Genomic DNA, 10,456 nt, shown 5'->3' with positions numbered 1-10,456 from the left:
GCGTAGAGTGGCATTTGTTCTATTGCTTCAGCAAAGGGTATGTTGATTTGCAGCTTCTTGAAGATTTCCAAAAATCTTGAAAACTGATTGTCATCTCCCTTCTTCTTTAGTTGCTGAGGGTATGGGACTCTTGGGATGTCTGGTTTCAGCACTCCTCCCCCCTTTTTGTGAACTTAAAGTCGGAACTTGAGCTTCGCCCTGCTCTTCTTCCTCTTTATTTGAGTCATCTTCTTGTGGTTTCTGGTGGGTTTCCTTCAGTTCCTTCCCACTCCGAAGGGTGATAGCCTGACACTCCTCCCTTTTGGTTGAGTTAGTTTTACTGCGAAGGTTGTGGCTGGGAATTTGCTTGAATAAATAGCCAATTTGTGTCTCAAGTTTCTTGATGGCAGCATCCTGATTCTGCATATTTGACTGCACTTCCTCTCTGAATGCTTTACTGTCTTGGATATCCTTGCATATGCCTTCAAGTAGATTTTCAATCCTTGAGATTCTTTCATCAAATGATGATAGGTCAGGTTTAGGAGGGTTGTTCTGGCCTTGATATGAATGTGGAGAGGTGTTGTTACTGGGATGTTGATATGGTCTAGATGTGAAATTGTTTGGATTTGGGCGTCTTTGATCAAGGCTTTGGTCTTGTTGATTTTCCCACCCAAAGTTTGGGTGATTCCTCCATCCAGGGTTGTAATTCTTGGAGTAAGGATCATGGTTCTGCCTAGGTGAATTTCCAATGTAGTTGGCTTGCTCCTGACTACCCTCTGCTTCTTCATTCACTCCTTCTTAGGTTGTTGATGAAGTGGAGATTGCTGCTACTTGGTTTCTCTCCATCTTCTTGGTGAGGTCAGCCAGCTGCTGAGTAATGAGCTTGTTTTGGACCAACAGAGCATCTACATTGTTTAGCTCCATTACTCCTCTTGTGTTCCCTCTTTCGGAAGCATAGAAGTAGTCGTTCTCTGCTACTGTTTTAATGACATCTATAGCCTCCTCAATGGTTTTCTTCTTGTTCAAAGATCCTCCGGATGAATGGTCTACGACCTTCTTTGACTCATAAGAGAGCCCTTCATAGAAAATGTGCAGCTGCACCCATTCGTTGAACATGTCAGGTGGACACCTCCTTGTCAGGTCCTTAAACCTCTCCCATGCCTCATATAGAGTCTCACCATCTTGTTGCCTGAAGGTTTGGACCTCAGCTCTCAGCCTATTGATTCTTTGAGGAGGGTAAAATCTTGCTAAGAATTTGTTCACCACGTCTTCCCAAGTTGTCAAGCTTTCCCTTGGGAAAGATTCCAGCCACTTGGTTGCCTTATCCCTGAATGAGAATGGAAATAAGAGTAGTCTATAGGCGTCAGGATGAACACCATTAGACTTCATTGTGTCACATATTCTCAGGAAGGTGGTTAAATGTTGATTTGGGTCCTCTTGGACACTTCCTCTGAACGAACAGTTGTTCTGCACAAGGGTGATGAGCTGTGGCTTCAGTTCAAAATTGTTGGCATGGATGGTTGGCTTTTGAATGCTACTTCCACAGTTTCCTGGGTTTGGATTGATGTAAGAGCCTAAAACTCTTCTATCCTCCCCAGCATGATTTGCTCGACCTCTTCCGCCATGGTTGTGAGCCTCTTCTTCATGATGGTTTTCCATGTTTTCTTCCATGTTTGGTTCAAAGTATTCCTCAAAGTGTTCCTCCTCTTCTTCAGCACCAACTACACGTTTATCTCTTGCCTCCCTCCTTAACCTAAGGAAGGTTCTCTCAGGTTCAGAATCAAAGGAAGTTGAAGCCCCGCTTCTTCTCCCTGTCATACAACCAACAAGTACAAGCAAAGAGAATAGGTGCAGAAAGTATATCTGTCAGAATTACTGTTAGTGTGAGTGATGCAATATATCAAACAGTTAGTGGGTTAGTACGATGAAGTGTAAATAACAAAAAAAATAGTAGGAGGAAGGGAAGAAATTAACTAAAACAGGAAGTAAATAACTCAAACAGAAATTTAAATCAAACAAAAAATAAAATGCTCAATCTAGTTATCCTCCAATCTAATCATTGTTGATGCACAATCAATCCCCGGCAACGGCGCCATAAAGTTGATGCACGGAACACTTGTCTCATAACAAATTTCCTTTGGCAAGTGTACCGAATTTGTCGTCAAGTAAAAACTCACAATAGAGTGAGGTCGAATCCCACAAGGATTGATTGATCAAGCAACTTTAATTAGAGGAATGTTCTAGTTGAGCGAATCAGAAATTTAGTTGAGAATTGTAGAAAATTAAATGGCGGGAAAGTAAATGGCAGAAAGTAAATTGCAGAATCTTAAATGGGAATGGGGGAATTGCTCATAAATGTAAATGACAGAAATTAAAGAGAATGGGTAAGATCAGAAATGGGGAGTTCATTGGGCTTAGGAGATGTTGCATTCTCCGGATCAATTTCATTTTCATCTCTTCCTCAATAAATGCACTCATTGATCTCCTTGGCAATCTTAAGTGATTGAATTACAATTTCTTGTAATTGAATCTCTCAAATCTTGATCAATAGCCAATTCCTTGGTCAATTGCTCATGAGAAGAGATGAAATATGGTCACTGATTATACCACATGCATTTCCCAAATCAAGTATTGAGAGGATTATAGTCACATATCCATCCAAACCCAATTTGGTCCAGCATGAGAAAGCATTTCTAGCTTGATCTCTTCATTCCTATTCCAAGGTTCAGAAGAGATCCAAGTATGAATAGTTTCTTTTCCAAGATCACTATCCAATTGGATGAAGATCGAAAGCTTTCAAGTAAAATCAAGAGAAAAGATAGAAGAATAATAATGAAAACTAGTATTGATCCATCAAATTACAACAGAGCTCCCTAACCCAATGAAAGGGGTTTAGTTGTTCATAGCTCTGGAAAATGAAAACAAAGATGGAGAATACATAATGAAAACTAGAAGTGCAGAGAAAGTAAACACAGGAAGTAGTTCTATGCTATTTTCCAACTCCCCGGAACTCCCTAAATAATTCAAAGCTACTCCTATATATACTACTCTTCTCATCTTCTAGTTGGCTCTTCAAGTCTTGGGCCTTTGGATCTTGAGTTTGAAGCAGTTCTTTTCTTCATTTGGGCTTGGCTTTACTTGCAGAGAGAAAGTGTGAAGTGGGCAAAGACTTTAGCTCAGGGCGTTAGGGGTGTTAACGTTTAGTGAAAATATGAGTTCGAGAACGTTAGTGACAATCAACTTTCTCACTAACGTTCCTAAGTAAAAGCCACGTTAACTTCAACGTTAGTGGCACAAACGTTGCCACTAACGTTGCCTCTAGGTCCTTCGCACACGTTATTGGGGCTTAACTTTCCCAATAACGTTGAAAAGCCCCCATTGCTCCTACGTTAGAGCCCACGTTAACTTAGTTAACGTGGCTCTTTAACGTGGGCTTGCCATCCTTCGAGAACGTTAGTGACTCTCAACATTGTCACTAATGTTCCAATGTGCCCCCATGTCTCACGTTAGAGCCCACGTTAACTTAGTTAACGTGGCTCTTTAACGTGGCATTGCTTAGCCATCCCCAACGTTAGTGACAATGTTGAGTGTCACTAACGTTGGCTCATCTTTTACTCATCCACGTTAGCTTCCACGTTAACTAAGTTAACGTGGGAGTTAACGTGGCTCATAGTGGCTTGTGTGGCTCCTTCCAACGTTAGTGACAATGTTGAGTGTCACTAACGTTGGCCATCACCTTCTTCTCTCACGTTAGCCTCCACGTTAACTAAGTTAACGTGGAAGTTAACGTGGCTCCTTGGGGTTGTGTGGTTGCTTCCAACGTTAGTGACAATGTTGGGTGTCACTAACGTTGTCGACCACTCTTGCCTCTTCACGTTAGCTTCCACGTTAACCAAGTTAACGTGGGAGTTAACGTGGCATTGTGCACTTAGGCAAACGTTAGTGACAATGTTGAATGTCACTAACGTTTGCTTCCTTTCCCCCTTTTAACGTTAGAGGCTACGTTAACTAAGTTAACGTGGACTCTAACGTGGCCACTTGTGAGCATTGGCCAACGTTAGTGATAATGTTAAGTGTCACTAACGTTGGCTCAAATTCCCTTCTTCACATTAGAGTTCACGTTAACTTAGTTAACATGACTCTTAACGTGGATAATGATGGCTTCGAGAGCGTTATTGGCAATCATTTTTCTCATTAACTCTGCAAGTTACCTCCCATTCCTTGCTTCCTTTGGTCCTGAAATCAGGCAATAGAGTGCATCAAAGTTCTAGTCCAAGTCATGGGTAATGCAGCATACAATTTGTCACTAAACTCATGCAAAATCCTCATGAAATCATGTAAAATGCACAATGTATGCTTGAATCCAGGTGTAAGTGAATATCTACCAAAAACTAGCTTATTTCCTAAGAAAATGCATGAAACTACCCTAAAAACAGTAAAGAAAAGGTCAGTGAAACTGGCCAAAATGCCCTGGCATCAATTACACAGAAAAAGTTGGGCGTTCAAAACACCCAGTGAGGAAGGAAAACTGGCGTTTAAACGTCAGCCAGGGTACCTGGCTGGGCGTTAAACGCCCAAAAAGGTAGTATTTTGGGCGTTAAATGCTAGAATGGATACCATTCTGGGCGTTTAACGCTAGGATGGCACAAGAGGGAAGATTTTGTTTTTAATTCAAATCTTTTTCAAATTTTCATAATTTTTCTAAATCAAATCTTTTTCAAATCATATCTTATCAATCATATCTTTTCAAAATCAAATCCTTTCCATTTTTTTCTATTTTCGAAAATTCTTGCTAACAATTAGAGATTTGATTCAAAAATTTCTTCCTTGTTAAGAAAAGGTTCAATATTTGAATTTTAGAATCATATCCTTTAAATTTCTTGTTAGCCAAGACATTAATTTTAAAAAAATCAAATCTTTTTAATTGTTTGTCAATCATATCTTTTTAAAACCATATTTTCTCAATCATATCTTTTCAACCACATCTTTTTCAAAAATGATTTCAATCATATCTTTTTGATTTATAATTTCAAAATCTTTTTCAAAATCACTTAACTATTTTTTCAATTTTAATTTTCGAAAATCATTAACCAAATTTTCAAAATTTCTTTTAATTATTTCAAAATCTTTTTATACTTAATTTTGAAAATTCTTTCCCCCCTTCTCACATTTTTCTATTTAAGGGACTAACATTCCTCTTCAATGTGCAATTCGGACTCCCCCTCTCTATAAGTTCGAATTCTCTCCTCTCTACCTCCTCCTTCTATTCTTCTTTTCCTCTGACATCTCGAGGAATCTCTATACTGTGACATAGAGGATTCCATACTTTCTTCTCCTCTCTTTCATATGAGCAGGAGCAAGGACAAAGGCATTCTTGTTGAAGCTGATCCTGAACCTGAAAGGACCTTAAAGAGAAAGCTAAGAGAAGCTAAAGCACAACTCTCTATAGAGGACCTAACAGAAATTTTCAAACAAGAAGAAGACATGGCAGTCGAAAATAACAACAATGCCAACAATGCAAGGAAGGTGATTGGTGACTTTACTGCACATACTCTCGACTTCTATGGGAGAAGCATCTCTATCCCTGCCATTGGAGCAGACAACTTTGAGCTTAAGCCTCAATTAGTTTCTCTGATGCAACAGAATTGCAAGTTTCATGGACTTCCATTGGAAGACCCTCATCAGTTCTTGGCTGAATTCTTGCAAATCTGTGACACTGTCAAGACCAATGGGGTTGATCCCGAGGTCTACAGGCTTATGCATTTTCCCTTTGCTGTAAGAGACAGAGCTAGAATATGGTTGGATTCACAACCTAAGTAAAGCCTGAGCTCTTGGGAAAAGCTGGTCAGTGCCTTTTTGGCCAAATTCTTTTCACCTCAAAAATTGAGTAAGCTAAGAGTGGAGGTCCAGACCTTCAGACAAAAGGAAGGTGAATCCCTCTATGAAGCTTGGGAAAGATACAAGCAATTGATTAGAATGTGTCCTTCTGACATGCTTTCAGAATGGAGCATCATAGGTATCTTCTATGATGGTCTGTTTGAACTGTCCAAGATGTCATTGGATAGCTCTGCTGGAGGATCTCTTCATCTGAAGAAGACGCCTGCAGAAGCTCAGGAACTCATTGAAATGGTTGCAAATAACCAATTCATGCACACTTCTAAAAGGAATCCTGTGAATAATGGGACAAATCAGAAGAAAGGAGTTCTTGAGATTAATACTCTGAATGACATATTGGCTCAGAACAAAATATTGACTTAGCAAGTCAATATGATCTCTCAGAGTCTGTCTGACGTGCAAGCAGCAACAGGCAGTACCAAAGAAGCTTCATCCGAAGAAGAAGCTTATGATCCTGAGAACCCAGCAATGGAAGAGGTGAATTACATGGGAGAATCCTATGGAAACACCTATAATTTTTCATGGAAAAATCACCCAAATCTCTCATGGAAGGACCAACAGAGGCCTCAACAAGGCTTCAACAACAGTAATGGTGGAAGAAATAGGTTTAGCAATAGCAAGCCTTTTCCATCATCTTCTCAGCAACAGACAGAGAATTCTAAGCAGAGCCAATCTGACTTAGCAACCATAATCTCTGATCTAACTAAAACCACTCAAAGTTTCATGACTGAAACAAGGTCCTCTATTAGAAATTTAGAGGCACAAGTGGGTCAGCTAAGTAAGAGGATTACTGAACTCCCTCTTAATACTCTCCCAAGCAATACAGAAGAGAACCCAAAGAGAGAATGCAAGGCCATAAACACGTCCCACATGGACGAATGCATAGAGGAGGGAAAGACAGTGATTTCCACTGAGGAAGACCTCAATGAACGTCCACTGGCCTCCTAGGAGTTTCCTAATGAGGAACCATGGGAATCTGAGGCTCACACTGAGACCATAGAGATTCCATTGAATTTACTTCTGCCATTCATGAGCTCTGATGAGTATTCTTCCTCTGAAGAGGATGAAGATGTTACTGAAGAGCAAGTCCCTAAGTATCTTGGAGCAATCATGAAGCTAAATGCCAAGTTATTTGGTAATGAGACTTGGGAGGATGAACCCCCCTTGCTCACCAAAGAACTGGATGACTTGACTAGGCAGAGATTACCTCAGAAGAGACAGGATCTTAGAAACTTCTCAATACCTTGTACCATAGGCAACATGACCTTTGAAAAGGCTCTGTGTGACCTGGGGTCAAGTATAAACCTCATGCCACTCTCTGTAATGGAGAAGCTGGGGATCCTTGAGGTACAAGCTGCAAGAATCTCACTAGAGATGGCAGATAATTCAAGGAAATAGGCTTATGGACTTGTAGAGGATGTCTTGGTAAAGGTTGAAGGCCACTACATCCCTGCTGATTTCATAATCCTAGATACTAGGAAGTGTATGGATGAATCCATCATCCTTGGCAGACCCTTCTTAGCCACAACAAAAGCTGTGATTGATGTTGACAGAGGAGAATTGGTCCTTCGAGTGAATGAGGACTCACTTGTGTTTAAAGCTCAAGGATCTCCCTCTGTAACTATGGAGAGGAAGCATGAAAAGCTTCTCTCAATGCAGAGTCAAATAGAGCCCCCACATTCAAACTCCAAGTTTGGTGTTGGGAGGCCATCATCATGCTCTGAGTATATGTGAGGCTCCATGAGAGCCCACTGTCAAGCTATTGACATTAAAGAAGAGCTTGTTGGGAGGCAACCCAATTTTACTTAATCATATCTATTTATTTTCTATTGTTATTTTATGTTTTCTGTAGGTTGATGATTATGTGATGTCACAAAAACAACTGAAAAAGCAAAAACTGAATGAAAAATAGTATTAAAAACAGCACACCCTGGAGGAGAAGCTTACTGGCGTTTAAACACCAGTAAGGGTAGCAGAATGGGCGTTAAATGCCCAGTCTGGCACCATTCTGGGCGTTTAACGCTAGAAATGGGCACAGAGCTGGCGTTTAAACGCGAAAAAGAGGAGAAAAGCTAGCGTTAAACGCCAGAAATGGGCAGCAACCTGGCGTTTAATGCCAGGATTGGCAATCAAGGGGGCGTTTACACGCCAACATGGTGCAGGGATGAGAAATCCTTGACACCTTAGGATCTGTGGACCCCACAGGATCCCCACCTACCTCGTCTCTCTCTCTTCTTCACACCTTTCCCAAATACCCTTCACCAATCACCTCAATACCTCTTTCCCAAAAACCCCTCACCTATCAAATCCTACCCACTTCTCCATAATCTCTTCACCAATCCACAACCAACCATCATAAAACCCCACCTACCTCACCATTCAAATTCAAACCACTTTTCCTCCCAAACCCACCCATACATGGTCGAACCCTACCCCTCTCTCAACTCCTATATAAACCCATCTTCACTCATTCATTTTCACACATCTTACACACTACTTCTCCCCCTTGGCCGAACTACAAAACCCCCTCCATCTCCTCTATTTTCTTCTTCTACTCTTTTCTTTCTTCTTTTGCTCAAGGACGAGCAAACCTTCTAAGTTTGGTGTGGTAAAAGCTAAAGCTTTTTGTTTTTCCATAACCATTTATGGCACCTAAGGCCGGAGAAACTTCTAGAAAGAGGAAAGAGAAGGCAAAAGCTTCTGCCTCCGAGTCATGGGAGATGGAGAGATTCATCTCAAAGATCCATCAAGACTACTTCTATGAAGTTGTGGCCAAGAAGAAGGTGATCCCCGAGGTCCCTTTCAAACTCAAAAAGGGTGAATATCCAGAGATCCGACATGAGATTCGAAGAAGAGGTTGGGAAGTTCTCACCAACCCCTTTCAACAAGTCGGAATCTTAATGGTTCAAGAGTTTTATGCCAATGCATGGATCACCAAGAACCATGATCAAAGTGTGAACCCGGACCCAAAGAATTGGCTTACAATGGTCCGAGGAAAATGCTTAGATTTTAGTCTGGAAAATATAAGGTTGGCATTCAACTTGCCCATGATGCAAGGAGATGCACGCCCCTACACTAGAAGGGTCAACTTTGATCAAAGGTTGGACCAAGTCCTCATAGACATTTGTGAAGAGGGCGCTCAATGGAAGAGAGATTCAAGAGGGAAGCCGGTTCAACTAAGAAGGCATGACCTCAAGCCTATGGCTAGGGGATGGTTGGAGTTCATCCAACGCTCAATCATTCCCACTAGCAACCGGTCTGAAGTTACTATAGACCGGGCTATCATGATCCATAGCATCATGATTGGAGAGGAAGTAGAAGTTCATGAGGTTGTATCCCTAGAACTCTACAAGGTGGCGGACAAGTCCTCTACTTTGGTAAGATTAGCCTTCCCTCATCTCATTTCTCACCTCTACATTTTAGCTGGAATTGACATAGAGGAAGACATCCTCATTGATGAGGACAAGCCCATCACTAAGAAAAGGATGGAGCAAACAAGAGAGCCCACTCATGGACAAGAGCATGAGGAAATTTCTCATCATGAAATTTCTGAGATGCCTCAAGGGATGCACTTTCCTCCATAAAATTATTGGGAGCAAATCAACACCTCCCTAGGAGAATTAAGTTCCAACATGGGACAACTAAGGGTGGAGCACCAAGAGCATTCTATCCTCCTCCATGAAATTAGAGAAGATCAAAGAGCCATGAGGAAGGAGCAACAAAGGAAAGGAAGAGATATAGAGGAGCTCAAGGACTCCATAAGACCTTCAAGAGGAAGAACAAGCCGCCATCACTAAGATGGACCCGTTCTTTAATTTCCTTGTTCTTATTTTTCTGTTTTTCGAAAATTATGCTTTGTGTTTTATTTATGTTTGTGTCTTATTACATGATCACTACTGTCTAAGTGTCTATGCCTTAAAGCTATGAATGTCCTATGAATCCATCACCTTTCTTAAATAAAAAATATTTTTAATTGCAAAAAAACAAGAAGTACATGAATTTCAAATTTTAAAACAGATTAATTATTTTGATGTGGTGGCAATACTTTTTGTTTTTCTGAATGAATGCTTGAACAGTGCATATTTTTGAATTGTTGTTCATGAATGTTAAAATTGTTGGCTCTTGAAAGAATGATGAAAAAAAAGGAGAAATACTATTGATAATCTGAAAAATCATAAAATTGATTCTTAAAGCAAGAAAAAGCAGGGAAAAGCTTGCAGAAAAAAATATATGCGAAAAAAAGAGGCGAAAAAAAAAAGAAAAAAAAAGAGAAAGAAAAAGCAAGCAGAAAAAGCCAATAGCCCTTTAAACCAAAAGGCAAGGGTAAAATAAAAAAGATCCAAGGCTTTGAGCATCAGTGGATAGGAGGGCCCACAGGAATAAAATCTTGGCCTAAGTGGCTAAACCAAGCTGTCCCTAACTATGTGCTTGTGGCGTGAAGGTGTCAAGTGAAAAGCTTGAGACTGAGCGGTTAAAGTCGTGGTCCAAAACAATAAAAGTGTGCTTAAGAGCTCTGGAAACCTCTAATTGGGGACTCTAGCAAAGCTGAGTCACAATCTGAAAAGGTTCACCCAGTTATGTG

General features: G+C 40.6%; 1 non-coding gene across 1 annotated transcript; it reads left to right on the top strand.

The window, feature by feature from the left end:
- Positions 1-1,093: 1,093 nt before the first annotated feature.
- LOC148578220 (small nucleolar RNA R71) lies at positions 1,094-1,197 on the top strand. Its single transcript, XR_015904061.1, has one exon. It is a non-coding gene; the product is annotated as a small nucleolar RNA R71 (small nucleolar RNA).
- Positions 1,198-10,456: the final 9,259 nt, after the last annotated feature.

This window comes from Arachis ipaensis, chromosome B1, assembly GCF_059453495.1.
Source record: "Arachis ipaensis isolate K30076 ecotype BB chromosome B1, ASM5945349v1, whole genome shotgun sequence".
Lineage (NCBI taxonomy): Eukaryota > Viridiplantae > Streptophyta > Magnoliopsida > Fabales > Fabaceae > Arachis > Arachis ipaensis.
This window is presented reverse-complemented; position numbering and strand designations above follow the sequence as displayed.